This window comes from Symphalangus syndactylus, chromosome 13 (assembly GCF_028878055.3).
Source record: "Symphalangus syndactylus isolate Jambi chromosome 13, NHGRI_mSymSyn1-v2.1_pri, whole genome shotgun sequence".
Lineage (NCBI taxonomy): Eukaryota > Metazoa > Chordata > Mammalia > Primates > Hylobatidae > Symphalangus > Symphalangus syndactylus.
Window position 1 is genome coordinate 111,141,840 of NC_072435.2, and position 16,183 is coordinate 111,158,022.

General features: G+C 41.3%; 1 long non-coding RNA gene across 1 annotated transcript in view; it reads right to left on the bottom strand.

Moving 5' to 3' along the window:
- LOC129460036 (uncharacterized) overlaps positions 1 to 7,613 on the bottom strand; it is an 80,085-nt gene extending 72,472 nt beyond the window's left edge. The window contains exon 1 of the long non-coding RNA XR_008650133.1: positions 7,537 to 7,613. This is a non-coding gene — a long non-coding RNA (uncharacterized lncRNA). The remainder of the gene's footprint in view (positions 1 to 7,536) is intronic.
- Between the last annotated feature and the right edge of the window lie 8,570 nt (positions 7,614 to 16,183).

Sequence of the window (16,183 nt, forward strand, 5' to 3'; positions counted from 1 at the left end):
TGTCACTTCTTGACATTGGGTAGCACCATTCACGGACCATGGATCTGGGTTTATTCTCTTAAGCCACTTTCTGTTTCTCCCTTGGGATCCACTTTGTGAGCTTTGAGCCAAAGAAACCATTTCTTCATGTAATAGATGTGATGAATTGATTTCAGGTTTATTCTCAGATGTTCCAAGATCCTCGTCTAGTTTGGTTACCCTTCTAAGAGTATTCAAATTATCTTCATGGGTGGTACAAAAGTCACACAAACAAACAAAAACCAAAATAAGTATCACCCATCACCAGAAAATAATAAGTATCATGTATCCCATGACCCTTGGAATCTGCTCTTGTCAAGGTGGCATATCCAAAGTGGACAATCTTAGTTGATTCATTAGTGATTGACAGTTAGTTGACAATTAGTGATTAACACTAAATCCTAAAGGTTGGATATCCCTGTCCTAAAAAAAATTTGATAATAAAAATGAATATTTGTTCAGCATGAATATCCTAAGAATCTAAAGTACCAAGAAAGGTGGCATAAAAGGGAGGAAGGATCCTGGAGGAAATGAAATGGAAGAGACCCAGAGAGTCATCGCACAGAAAAAGCCTGGGATAAATGAGCAGTGATGGATCTACATAGCAGACACCACTCCAAGGAGATACCAGCCTCAACTCACTTTTATTCTGGGGTGGGCAGTAAAGTCAGTTTAGGCAGAATAATGCCCAACCCCCCACCAAAGATTTCCACATCCTAATCCCTGGAATCCCCAGAACTTGTGAACATGTGACCTTACAGAGCAAAAGAGACTCTGTAGATGTGATTAAGCTAAGGACCCTGAGATGAGGGGATTATGCTGGATTACCCAGGAGGGTCCAATGTCATCACAAGGGTCTTCATAAGAAAGAAGCAGGAGAGCCAGAGACAGAGGAGATGTGAAGGCAAGCAGAGATCAGGGCAATGCAACTACTGGCTTTGAAGAACAGAAGGGGGCCGTGAGCCAAGGCCTGTGAGCAGCCTCTAGGAGAAAAAAAAAAAAAAAAAAAAAAGCAAGGAAACTGATTCTCCTCTAAAGTGTCCAGAAGAGATGCAGCCCTGCCAAGACCTTGATTTTAGAACTTCTTATCTCCAGAATTGTAAAATAGTAAATATGCGTTGTTTCAGGCCACTGCATTTGTGGTAATTCCGTTGCAGCAGCAGTACTAAATTAATATGATGGGTAAGTTTGGGCTGTTCTCCAATCTCAGCCCTCTTAGGCACCCTGAAGAGCTGTGGTCAGTTGCAGGGTGTGACACATAATTTATTTCTAATCATTGTTCAATCACTAAAGTTTGGGAATTATTTACTTAAAAGTTTAGGCCAGGTGCAGTGGCTCATGCCTGTAATCTCAGCACTTTGGGAGACTGAAGCAGGAGGATTGCTTTAGTCCAAGCATTCGAGACCAGCCTGGGCAACATGACAAAACCGCATCTCTACAAAAAATAGAAAAAATTAGCCAGACATGGTGGCACATGCTTGTAATCCCAACTACTCGGGAGGCTGAGAGAGAAGGATTGCTTGAGTCCCATAAGGGGAGGTGGCAGTGAGCTGAGAGTGCACCACTACATTCCAGCCTGGGTGACAGGGTGAGACCTTGTCTCAAAAAAAAAAAAGTTTAGAATAGGTTTCTGCATTTATTCATTCATTCAATAAATATTTATTGAACACCTCCTATGTGCTAGGTCTCTTCCTGGTGCTGGGATGCAGAGTTAATTGAGCCAGGTAAATAGCTGCCCCCATGAAAGTGACAGTCTAATGGAATGACTCTGTGGTGAAGAGGTGAGCAGTTGAATGACTCACGTCATTGCAGATAATGATGAGGGCCATGAGGATGCTGGAGAGTGGACCAGAAACTGACCCTAACCCCACCCATGCCCACAACAGGGCACATTCTGCAGGTCAACATCTCTGCTTAGGAAGCATTGCAGGAGATTCTATGCCAAGGCACATTTGAACCCCGCTGATGACTTTAGGGAAGACACTGTAGGTGATAGCAGAGTCTTAAGGGGGTTGAAGAAATATGGGGTCAAGCCACTTAAGGGGTGCCCAGGCTACTTCCTATGGGCATCTCACATGTCTCCTCAACCCAGTGACTTCAGGGCTATACAATAGCACTACCTGGGTGGCTTTTTAGTTGTTATTTTAATTATACCAGTGGAAAGACAGTTTGGACATATAAACAAACACTTCTCAAATTCCAGCGGGCACATAGATCCCCTGGAAGCTTGTCAAAATGAGACTGGTTCAGCAGGTCTGAGGTGGGGCCTGAGATTCAGTATTTCTTGCCAGCTCCCAGGGAATGTCCATGCTGCCAGGCCACGGACCACACACTCTGGATTAGCAAGGGGGTGGACAACCAAATTAGCCACATTCCACCAACAGCCCCCAAATGGGTAAATCGCCAAGTGCAAAGGGTTAATAGTTATCTTCTTGTAACACCCCAGTGGTTTTCTGCACACGGGCTACAGGGTACACTTATACTCTGACACTTACTAATTGTGGCATCTGGGGTAAGTTACTTCATGACCCCGTGCCTCAGTTTTCCCATCCATAAAATGGGATCATGATGGTATCTACCTCAGAGAGTTGTTATGAGGAGTCAATGAGTAAATGCAGGAAAAGTACTGCATGTCATAAGTGTTCAATGCGTGGTAGCTATCCGAATTAACGTTTCTTCCCCTCTTTAGACCATAGCTTCCTAAGGACAAATTTTGCATCTGATATTTTAAATATGCTCTATGCTGAGACTGGATTCTGGCACTTAGTAAGTGCTTTATATGTCTGTCGCATGAACCAGTGGCTTAATGAATGAAAGGATACAAGCAAACCAAATCAATTTAGTTTTTTTTTGTTTTGTTTTGTTTTGAGGCAAAGTCTTTCTCTGTCACCCAGGCTGGAGTGCAGTGGTGTGATCTCGGTTCACTGCAACCTCCGCCTTCTGGGTTCTGACGATTCTCCTGCCTCAACCTCCCAAGTAGCTAGGATTATAGGCGTGCACCACCACACCTGGCTGATTTTTGTATTTTTAGTAGAGACGGGGTTTTTCCATCTTGGCCAGGCTGGTCTCGAACTCCTGACCTCTAGTGATCCGCTTGCCTTGGCCTTCCAAAGTGCTGGGATTATAGGCATGAGCCACCGCGCCCAGCCTCCAAATGAGTTTATTTTCAAAGGCACCATCAAAGGAAGAAAAGGGCAAAGGGGGTAAAGGGAGAAATTCACATTTATTGATTAGCTATCCTGTGCCCAGCATGGCACCAGTTGCTTTTCATACACCATTATAGTTCATGCTCTGAAGAGGCCTAAGACAGAAGAAAGAGGGATCCCGCAGGTTGAGGCTTAAAGAGGCAAAAACACTTGCTCAGGATCTCGTGGCTGTTAAGTGGCGAAGGCAGGGTTCAAAGCCATGCCTGCCCAAGCTGGTTTTCCTCACCAACCCTGTGACACAAAACCTTCTCTGACCCCCGGTATTTCCCATTAAGAGAATTAGTCACTTTTGGCTTTGATCGGCTGGGCTGGGCTGGCAATGCAGTCCTGAATGGCATTTCTCTCGGGCCCTTATCTTTATTAACTGTGAATTTATCTTCCTCCAGAGATAGGGCTCTGGGTGAAGGGCCCCCTGCCTACACCTAGGCAAGTCTTACCTGCTCTGAACGGGCCAGCAGGTGACTGTGAGTCCTTTAATTGCCTTCTTCCTCACCTAACCCCATCCCTTAAGTTCAAGCCTGCACTGTAAACATGATCTCCAGGACCAAAGGTAAGGGAGGTGAAGCTTGTGGATATTAACCCATAAAAACCCTTGATAAGCCCAGTGCATTTCATAGCACCGTAAATTAATCCTTGTCCTTCACAGCCTGCGAGGAGAGCAGAAGATGAAGAGCAAACTGAGGAGTCACGCGAGGCCAATGATTGCACAATTGGCGCCGAGAGATGCTATCTGAGTCAGAACAGAAGAGGCTGACCCCAGAGTGTCCCCTTCTAGCAGGTGAAGGGTTTGGGCCAGACCATCCTGTAAGGATTATGACATCCTATGAATTCAAAAACAAAAGAAAGAAAGCGCTCTGTGAAGGGGCATGAAAGGGCTTGTCCAGCCTGCATTTCATGGCCTGAGACAGTTCCTCTTAGAGTCCATGGGATATAAACAGGTGACTTTTTGTCAAGGCAGAGGTTTCCCCCCAATTAGATTGAAACCCCCCTCCTCAGGGTGAGCCTAGAATTAGTGCAGTTTTGATAACTCAAAGAGTGATTGAACTCATTTCAGCCATGTCCTCAAAGTTCTGACCCCAGAGGCCACCTAAGTTCGCCATTTTCTGCAAGTGTTATGGTTCTAAAACGTTCTCTCTTATAATGCTTGAAAAGAAGGTTTAAGAATTTTCCAATGTATGATGATTCCTAACAAGCAGAGTCATTTCTCAAGAATTGTTTTTGCAAGGTTGTCTACGACTGGCTTTCTCACTTGTTTGCTTCCTTCTAGCACAATTTTCTGAATACTGGCCATGTGCCAGATATTATATTATCAGCCACAGTATACCAGATGTACATGTATGGCTTCCTGAAATTCCTGATCTAGTGGAGGATAAAGATGAATCTACCAGAAACTATAATACACAGTGACAAGTTACATGATTAGAGAGAAAATACAGGTGGGATTTTAAGCAAATCACCACATGGGCTTGCTTTTGCTACACAGCAAATATCTCTCAAATTCTTCATTCATTTGGAGTCAGCAAATATTTGGAGAATACGAAATCACTTCATTATTAGCTGAATGCAACCTACAAGGTAATCCATATAACACACTCCAAGGCCAATCATCAAATTCATTTAAATATTCCACTTCTTGGGATTTCCTGCTCATCAATTCCCTACATGTATAGATGGTATGAGATAGCCCATACTTCAAATGTTTCAAAAATATTATTTGAGTTGTCAAACATTATAAAATAAAAAACTCACTTAGGCAATGTAGAAAAGAAGGTGAGTCAAGAATCTTTAAGAGTCTGACTTTGAGAAATTGGCTTAGGGCAGAGAGATAAGGTAAAATTCAAAGACTCATTTTCGACTTGAAAAATATGCTGCCCTCCCTAAGACTTACCAAAAACAAAAAGAAAAAACAAACATATCGAACTCAGATCCACAACCTGATTTTCAAAATCAGTCTACACAAATGTTCATGTTTAAACACGTCCTTTACGGTGTTATTTACAATACAAGAAACTTGAAAGGCCCTACAAGTTCATTAATAGCAGAATGGTTAGCTAGCAATTAAGTAGCAAATAAAAATATTTAGAAAGCTTTTACTGACATGTAAAAGAAAGACTTCTGACGCCAGGACGAAAGGCAGAATACAAAATAAAATATTTAATAGTTTTAAATAAGTTTTAAGAATCAAGAATAAAGAAAGACACCAAAATGTTAACAAAAGTTGCCTCTGGGTAATGGAAATGATATTAAACAAATGAGATTTGGTGCATGAGACCTTTGGATCAAATCCTGGCTTCACCACCTTTTACTTGGATTTCTTTTTCTTTTATCCTAAAACATTAGTATTTTATTTTTATTTTTAAATTTTTTATTTCCAGAGGTTTTGGGGGAACAGGTGGTGCTTGCTTACATGAGTTAGTTCTTTGTGGTGATCTGTGAGATTTCAGAGCACCCATCACCCAAGCAGTATACACTGAACCCAATTTGTAGTCTTTTATCCCTCACCCCCTTCCCACTCTTTCCCCCTGAGTCCCCAAAGTCCATTGTGTCATTCTTATGCCTTTGCGTCCTCATAGCTTAGCTCCCACTTATGAGTGAGAACATATGATGTTTGGTTTTCCATTCCTGAATTATTTAACTTAGAATAATAGTCTCCAATCCCATCCAGGTTGCTGCAAACGCCATTAATTAATTCCTTTTTATGGCCGAGTAGTATTCCATTGTGTGTGTGTGTATATATATATATACACACCACAGTTTCTTTATCCACTTGTTGATTGATGGGCATTTGGGTTGGTGCCACATTTTTGCAATTGCAAATTGTGTTGCTATAAACATGAGTGTGCAAGTATCTTTGGATTAATATTCTCTCTCAACTTCTTTTTCATCTTCTAAAAAACAGACTCATAACAATACCTGCCTCATAGTGCTGCTGTAAGAATTAAAAGAAATAATGCAAGTATGGGAGTGTAAATTAGTTCAGCCATTGTGGAACACAGTGTGGTGATCTCTCAAAGAACTTAAAATAGAATTACCATTCAACCCAGCAATCTCATTACTGGGTATATACCCAAAGGAATATAAATCATTCTACTATAAAGACCCATGCATGTATATGTTCATTGCAACAGTGTTCACAATAGCAAAGATATAGAGTTAACCTAAATGCTCATCAAGAGTAGACTGGATAAAGAAAATGTGGTATATATACACCATGGAATACTATGCAGCCATAAAAAAAGAATGAGATCATATCCTTTACAAGAACATGGATGGAGCTAGAGGCCATTATCCTAAGCAAACTAACACAGAAACAGGAAACGAAATACTTCATTTTCTCACTTATAAGTGGAAGCTAAACAATTAAAACACCTGTAATTCCAGCACTTTGGGAGGCCAAGGTGGGCAGATCACGAGGTCAGGAGCTCGAGACCATCCTGGCTAACACGGTGAAATCCCATCTCTACTAAAAATACAAAAAAATTAGCCAGGCTGGTGGTGGGCGCCTGTAGTCCCAGCTACTCGGGAGGCTAAGGCAGGAGAATGGCGTGAACCCAGGAGGTGGAGCATGCAGTGAGCTGAGATTGAGCTACTGCACTCCAGCCTGGGCCACAGAGAGAGACTCTGTCTCAAAAAAAAAAAAAAAAAAAAAAAAAAAGTGGACACAAAGAGGGGAAAAACAGACACTGAGGCCTACTTGAGGATGGAGGATGGGAGGAGGGAGAGGATAAGAATAAATACCTGTCGGGTACCATGTTTATTACCTGGGTGATGAAATAATCTGTACACCAAACCCTTGTGACACACAGTTTACCTATATAACAAACCTGCACGTGTACCTCTGAACCTACAATAAATGTTTAAAAAATAATATATACTAAATGATCAATAATGGAAACTATTATATGTGAACATATGTAATACAATATTATGGGTATATACTTTAATAAGCTTTCCACAATTTAAATATACTATACATTGCATCAGAAACAGATTGATCTTAAACGTTTTAAAATTTTACAATTAGAAATAGAATTTCAGATGTCAAACTGCCATCAAATAGGCTTTGTTCCATTGTTTCAGTGCTTTAGCAATGAACCAGGCTTGGCAGGGGTTGTGGTGATTCAAAACTCTGAGCAAGGTTTAAATGCTGATAGGGATCACTTCTTACCTTTATAGAGAAACGTTCATAAATCATGACAGAGGGTTTGAATCTCTGTGTATGAGTATAAAGTAAGGTTGTTTTCTTGTAAGTAGATTTTTACTGTTCATATAAAGTGAATTTATGGAAGCCAGGCTCAATAGCTTGTCCTACCTGTAATCCTAACTACTTGGGAAGCCAGAGCAGGAGGATCCCTTGAGGTCAGGAGTTCAAGACCAGCCTGAGCAACATAGCCAGACCCTGTCTCTAAAAAAGAAGAAAAAAGAATTTTAAAGAAAAAATAGGAAAAGGGGGAAAAACAAAAAAAAAATGAGTTTATGAATAGCTGGAAAACACAAAGAACTAGCATTTAGAGTATAAATTCCTAAAGGGCTAGAACTTTCAATTAAGAGATACCATTTTTCTTGCTCAAATTTTAGAAAACAAATGGGGAGAAAAATGATTGCCTATTAGAAGTTTAGTAAACAGAGACAGAACTTCCAGAAGTAACATCCACTTGTTCTTTCCCTGACTCTCAGAATCCAGAGACCCGTGAATAACCAACCATACTGAAAATGGAGGTAAAATGATGAGCTCGTATGAGAAATCTCATTGCCTTCCATCACATTCTCAAAGCAACCTCTGACTCCCAAATATTTGGGAAACTCTGTCTTACACCTTCAAACTTGGATGAAAGGAGATATTTTAAATGATGGATCACAAGACACACAAGGAAATATGTAGTTTCATAGACTTCTCTAGGCTGGCCTAGCTCACTACTCTGTGCCTGGCACACAGTAGGCATGAAATGAATGAATGAATGAATGAGTGAATGAATGAAGAAATGAGATATAAAGATTACCCACACAAAAGGTTGGATGTGCCAGGTATCCAGATTTTATGTTAAATCTCAGTTACCATAAAATCCACTTTCTTTAAACACCCAGTCTCCTGAACGTACCCATCAATATTATAATGTTTGAAGTGTTCTTTTCACGGAAGCTGCAGAGATGGAAGTTCTGACAATCTATCCACTGTCAGAGGCGAAGAAGGACCAACAGGTTGGAATCGCGCAGAGTAAATATTTAAACATGGGTAGTTCAATAGCTGTTAAATAGGTTCAGTAACAGGCTCATTTTTAAACGTCAATACTCTTACTAATGGTAATGCACTAGCCTTCAGTAGAAGGGAGGCAACGAGTTGAAGTCATTTTTAATCAGAAGTCAACAGGAACCAGTGTCTCAGACAAGCCTCCACCACCCACCCACCAAATTGGTAAAAACAAAACAAAACATGAAATGCAGTATTCTCTTCTATTTCCCAGAAGCCAAGCCTTCATGGATTGCTGAAGCTGATGAGGTCCACGGATTTTACCTGGGCAGGGTGAGGATAGGGAACGACTGGAGAAAGACAAGTAAGGCAAGGGAATAGGGAACCCATGAGTTTTCTCTCAGATTATTTTTGTTAAGGGGAACTTTTAAAAACTTTCAAGTTCAGGGGTACATGTGCAGGTTTGTTATACAGCTAGACTCATTTCATGAAGGTTTATTGTACAGATTATTTTGCCACCCAGGTATTAAGCCCAGTACCCATTAGTTATAATATATTTCCTGATCTTCTCCCTCCTCCCACACTCCAGTCTCTGGTAGGCCACAGTTTGTTGTTCTCCTCCTTGTGACCATATGTTCTCATCATTTAGCTCCCACTTACAAGTGAGAATATGCAGTATTTGCTTTTCTGTTTCTGCGTTAGTTTGCTAGGGATAATGGCCTCCAGCTCCATTCATGTTCCTACAAAGGACATGATCTTTTTCTTTTTTATGGCTACATAGTATTCCATGGTGTATATGTACCACATTTTCTTTATTCACTCTACCACTGATGGGCATTTAGGTTGATTCCATGTCTTTGCTATTGTGAATAGTGCTGTAGTGAACATATGCATGCATGTGTCTTTATGGTAGAATAATTATATTCCTTAGGGTATATACCCAGTAATGGGATTGCTGGGTCGAATGGTAGTTCTGTTTTTCAGGTCTTTTAGGAATCGCCACACTATTTTTCACAGTGGTTGAACTAATTTACACTTCCATCAACTCTCTCAGATTATTTAAACAAGCAAAGACTTGGCTTTTTAACCTGGCTGCAGGTAGTAGCTGTGTAGCCTTGAGTAAGGAAGTTAACCACCTGAGTATGGTGAATGCCATGTGCCCTCCCAGCCCCCAGCTCCTGAGTCTTATATTTCTATTTCACTTTCCTATTTCAATGCAAGTAGTCAGACTTACAGCTGTCAGCACCTGGACTCTTCAGCCTGAGGTTTTTTCCTGCCTGTGCACAGGCCATGGAGGAAGCGGCCTGAATCAGTGCTTCCACCCAGTGGCCCTCAATCATTGACAAACAGGAGCTGGCCTCTTCTCTGCAGTGCCTGCCCTGCACTGACTCTCAGTGTTCCTGGGGAGGATTGAGCCCCTGTTTCCTGCAGAGGTGACCTGGTCACTTCCCACCCAGTGTTCCAGAATTAACTCCCAAATAAAGCACTTTCATCTGATATCTTGTCTCAGGTCAGGGCATCACTTCTGGGACCCCCAAAAAAGACTGGAAGTGTCTGTCTCTCTATCTGCCAAATGAGGACAGTAATAGCACCTACCTTAGAGGCCCAATGTGTAAATTAAATGTGATAATCTTATGAAGCATTTGCACCATGCCTAGCACTAACCAGGAACTCAATAATTACCAGCTATGGTCATTATTAATCCCATACGTCAAAATAAGCATCCTTCAACTTACTCAAAAGATGGTAGGCTTTTATTTTCTTCTTTCTGCCTTTCTACGTTTATGACATTTTGAAAATAAGCAGCTCTTGGGGCTGGGTGTGGTGGCTCACGCCTATAATCCTAGCACTTTGGGAGGCCAAGGCGGGCAGATCATGAGGTCAGGAGATCGAGACCATCCTGGCTAACACAGGGAAACCCCATCTCTACTAAAAAATACAAAAAAAAAAAAAAAAATAGCCAGGCGTGGTGGCGGGCGCCTGTAGTGCCAGCCACTGGGGAGGCTGAGGCAGGAGAATAACGTGAACCCGGGAGGCAGAGCTTGCAGTGAGCTGAGATTGTGCCACTGCACTCCAGCCTGGGCGGCAGAACGAGACTCCGTCCCAAAAATAAATGAATAAATAAAAATAAATAAATAAATAAAAATGAATAAATAGAAAGAAAATAAGCAGCTCTTGGAGGCAGCAGGGCATTGTGGAACCCAGACCCACCCAGGTCCAGATGACAGCCTTGGCCACCGTTAGTCGTCATGTTGGTGGACTACTTTGTGCCTCAGTTTCCTCATACGTAAAATAGGGGGAACGAGCATTTTCCTCCTAGGTTTTCAGGACATTCGAATGAGAAGTGTTCAGCAGAGTGGCTGGCACATAATAAGAGATGAATAAACATTAGCCGTTGTAAAGAAAAGGGAATTAATAAATATAAGAGAGAACACAAATAGGTAAGCTGGGTGCAGTGGCTCATGCCTGTAATCCCAACACTTTGGGAGGCCAAGGTAGGAGGATTGCTTAAGCTCAGGAGTTTGAGACCAGCCTGGACAACATAGTGAGACCTCGTTTCTACTAAAAATAAAAAAAAAAAAAGAAATTAGCTGGGCATGGTGGTGAGCATCTGTGATTTCAGCTATGCGAGAGGCTGAGGTGGGAGGATCACCTGAGCCCAGGAAGTCAAGGCTGCAGTGAGCTGTGATCACTGCACTCCAGCCTGAGCAACAGAATGAGATCCTGTCTCAAAAATACATACATACATACAAACATACATACATAAAAAAGTTTAAAAAGATAGATGACAGATGGATGGATAGATAGATACTATTTGTATTAGATGTGTATATAGAATATTTCCCGGATCAGGATTAAAATTTGTTAAATAAGCTTCCTATAAAGAATTAGACAAATTAAGATTCCAAGGAGTTGGGATTTTTTAGAGTTTACTGCCTTTGCTTTAGAAAAAAGACAGAAATAGTTTCTCAAAACAACGCATATTAGCAGTGAGCAAAAGGAAATGGCTAGAAATAAATATTTTCAATATGACCTATTTAAAGAAAAAGATATAGCAGATGTGAAATAGAAACATTGGCTTAAATACAGGAGTGGTGTGGGATAAACAGAGAGGGGGACAGAAGGAGAGAGAGAGAAAAAAAAAACATTTGATCTTGTAGTTTTAGCTCCTATAGAAACCCTAATAAAGGAAAATTGGACCCAAATTGCATACAGGTGTATAGTAGAAAGATGACTTCAGAGAATCAAATCAAGGAAATGATGGCAATGGCCACAGACTTTAATCTGCAGATTACTCTGGAATTGATTGCTTTCTTTCAAAATGACAACTCATCTATTCTTTTATCTATTCAGGCATTCATTCACTTCCCAGGCTGCAACCATCTACACCCCAAGTGTAACAACGATACAACAACAGCAGCAGTGGGTAATATTTTATTGAGCCCTTACTGTGGGCCAAATAGATTATCTTAAGTCCTTTACTTGTAATTAACCAATCTCATTCTCACAACAACCTACAAAGGGTGTGCTGGCATCCTCATTGTACGGTTGAGGAAACTGAGGTACAGAGCGCTAAGTGACTTGTTCAAGATCACACAGCTAAGAAGTGGGAGAAGCAGGATGTGAACTCAGGCATGTTGGCTCTAGATCCCATTCCTCCACCCTCCTTGACCACTGTGCTGTATGCCTCTAGGCCCCTGGCATGTATTTGACATTAGTAATATTCTACCCTACCCCCTACATTGGTCTTCCCCCAACACTTCCTCTATGCAAGTATTTCTAATTGAGTGCTGCACTCTTTGCAGTTTTTGGATGAATTCTCTGAATCCTTCTTAACACAACACTCCATGTAGCCATTATCAATTAATTAGAATTGATAAAGCCAGTATGACAACTGAACCAGTTGTGACTGTTTGATTGCAAGCAACAGTAGCTGACTCTGGTAACATGAGCCAAAAGGGACTCCACTAAAAGGATATGGGAGAACTCCAAGGACTAAGGTTTAGCAACTAGGAATTTCTCCTGGAACCCTTGAAAGCAGGTACCTACTAGGCTGGCAGATTTGTCTGGACACTCCCACTGAAGTTAATGTGTTCTAAGTCTATTTGTTTCTCTTACCCTTGGATCTTTTTGCTGAAGATTTTAATTTCCAAGAGACCGTCTCTTGGTTTCACACATAGACTCTCTGTCCACTGGAAGAACACGGAATGAAGTTGGGTGAGTTGCCCGTAAAGGAAACTGAGGGACTACATTAAGGAGAAAAAAACTTCTGGGTAGCCCAAACCACCACCACCAGCACCAGCGCCAAATATACACGGCACTAGACCTGATCTGCCCAATTAACCAGGCCCATGAATTCTAACAGAGCCAGAAACTGCTGAATAGGTTAATTGGTTGGACTGTAAGCCATCACTAAAACAGTTTTGCTGATGATTATAAATCGAGTTGGGTATCTTCACTTGGGGAACTAACTCATCAGCCAGAGAAAGAGCTGGCAACCTCCAGGATGAGCCTTTGAAAGTCTCTGATGAAATCAGCTTGTTGATTAACGCAATTAGCACCATTAGGAAAGGAAGTTGTTAACCTAAATCAATTATCCACAGACATCTATCATGCTAAGTGTTCCTTCTTTGTCTTAAGCATACTGCACTGTTTGGTGTTTCAGTGGTGATGACCATTAAAAATAAATGATTATTGTTGATTTTCTATTGATATAGCTATTAATGTATTGGTGCCTGTGTGTATAGGCCGCTTACGTGTAGTGTACAGAAAATAGATGTACTAACAATAGGAAGTAAGTATTGACTCCCATTTCTCAGTTCAGGAGGTAAATATTGACCAACGAAAAGCAGCTACTAGCTTATGATGAGCTAAAAGGGAAAAGGTTCATCTCAGCTCGATTTTTCTTTAATTACTTCTATCATTCATCATCTGTAGTGCGGAGGTTCAGCTGGAAGGATGTAATTCTTTATCTTTGCTTTGGTATCTAATTCAGTCTCCTCAATCATGGTCCCAAAGTACTTTCTACCAGTCAGTTTCCATCTATGTGAAAACTCTTGTTCCTCTTGTCTTTTCTAAACATTTCCACCACTTTGGACTAGCAAACTTAAATCCTCTCTATCCATCTTCCACACTAACCATGATCACATTTTCTTAAACCCAGCCCCAAATGCATAGAACAACTGTCCATGATAATAATAGATAACATCTATTGCATTCCTTTTACCACCCAGTCCTTTGCATAAATCTCTAATGATGATCTCCATCTTATAGAATTATAATAAAAATAATGATAGCTATTGCTTATGCATTTAAACACTTTGCACATATGAATTAATTTAAAGTCCCAACTAGCTCCGAGGTGACATTATTATGACTATTTTACTGATGAGGAAACACTAAGACAGAGAAAATAAAAATTCTACACAGCTGGTAAATAATAGCATAACCCATTAATTCTGACTATACTGTTCCCCCGACTCATCCATGCTTCTCTGTATGTATTTACTTAAGTTTTGTAGCAGGAGCCAAGTTTCAGGAATATATTTTTGTTGTCATAGATCTTTGCCCTGGTGTGTGTGTGCCTGCATATGTGTGTGTCTCCACCCCACCCCCGAAAAAGGGAACTGAAATTCAACAAGTTCAAGTAATTTACTAAAGTGTACACAGCCAATAAAGTGAATCAAGAGACTTAAGCCAGCCTCTGTCCCCAGACTTTCCTTCTTTGGGCAAGATAGAATCTGAAAACTTTGATCTTGTAAGAGAAACATAGTCAGGGTTTTTAAGCCTTTTGTTTTCAGATTTCTCCACTGCAGCAGTGCCTGGAAGGGGCACTACAGGAATAGAGACAACGTATAATGTTTATACTCCCATTGGGGCCTGAATTTGATTGCCACATCCAGAAATATCTGCTTGATCGATGGGAGTGACTGGATTTAACAGAGCAAGTAAGGCTCTGCAGGGAAAGAAAGGACTGTTGCTGGGGGCAACCAGGGAGAGAATTAATATGAAGAAAATCACAATGTAAAAGAGAAAGAGCGATTGTTCCAAGCATCTTGCCTGATGGTGCCCGAGAAGGTCAGACTTTTACAGAGTCATCAAAAGGTTTAAACACGGCAAACCAGAAAGGCAAGCTGGACTTTCCCTTGGGAGCTGAATTGTCAAGAACTTATTTCAAAATGCTTTAGACTTTCTGCTAAGACAACACTTCTTCAGCTGGCTAATTAAAACTGGGTGTTAGCAGTGCTTCCAAGTCACCAGGAGAGGTGTCAGCTTCGGGGCACACTGGGCTGAGGAAAGCTCACAGGTTTTGATCTTCGGGGAATTGCTTAAGGGCCGGGGCACCTCCTTGTAAAAGAAGCTAGAGAAGAGCAGAGAGGAGGGGGGCGAGGAGGATGAACTGGGAAATTTCAGTAGTGGAAGAGGGGAGGCCATTGAGATGTGGACTCAGGATGGATTTACTTCTTTAATTTATCTAGAATGACACCCTGGTTTCCCTGGAAAGATTGAACTTCAGAAATAAAAGTTCCATCTCACTTTTGTTCATTGTTCCTATTAAGAGTTCGTGAAAGATAATTACTACACTACCTGATGAAAATCCCAGGTCACCAGGTACCACTTCATATCGGGAGTAACTTAGATGATTGACAAGCTGATGTAGTCCCCTGCATAATACCGTCCCTCCTCCTCCAACCCCCGAGATGTCCACTTCCTAATCCCCAGAATCCCTGGCACTGGTAACTGTGTGACCTTATGTGGCAAAAGGGACTTTGCAGATGTGATAAATTTGAGGATCTTGAGACGGGACATGATCCTGAATTATCTAGGCAGGACCAATTCCACTATAAAGGCCTTTATAAGAGAGAGGCAGGAGGGTCAGGAAGAGGAAATGCAATGACAGAAGCAGAGAAGAAAGTGATGTGGGGCCACAAGCTAAGGAACACAGGTGGCTCCGAGAAGCTGGGAAAGACAGGGTACGTGTTTCTCCCTAGAACCTCCAGAAAACCTCACCTTGATTTTAGCCCCATAAGACTTACTTTGGACTTCCGATCTCTCCAACTGTACAAGCCACTAAACTTGCAATAATTTGTTATTACAGCAAAAGGAAACTAATAGAATTAGCTCATGTATTGCCTTACTGTGGAAAGGTCTTCGAGTCACTTTCAATGCTATGTAAAATGCAACAAAAATAGCCCAAAGTAAAATGGGGTTAGACAACTTTTTTCCGTGAAATTATTATCAATGGCAAGGGCATAAAACAGCAGAAAAGGAGGCTGAGATTCCTCACATGTTCTGTTGATTTGCCAGGATGGACCATGCATCTGCCCCTCAGCTTCCTGCCAGCCAATGTGAAAAGAGGAATTAGAAAGTTGTGTGGTTCCAAATAGCTGCACAAAACCAAGCCAATTGCTCAGAATAGCTATTCTTCATGCTAAAGCTAGAAATCTTCATTTCTTGGGGTTCTCCTCAATGTTCTCCTTGTGTGATGAGATGAAACAGAAGTCACCTGATCATTCATTCCCTTCACATCATTTCTTAGCAGAGCTCTATGGTCTAGGTGCTGAGACACAGAGATGAAGGGCAGTTGCAGGAATAAAGTTCTTGTGGCATTCAGGGAAAAGCAAAATAATAAGGACAGTGCTGTAAAATGAGGATGACAAAATTGGAGAGGAAGGAGAAAGCCCAGAAGAAGTTTAGATGGGGCACTGAGAACCAACTTGGATAGAGCAGGTGGTTCACAGATGGACATTGGACAGGAAAGAGTAGATCC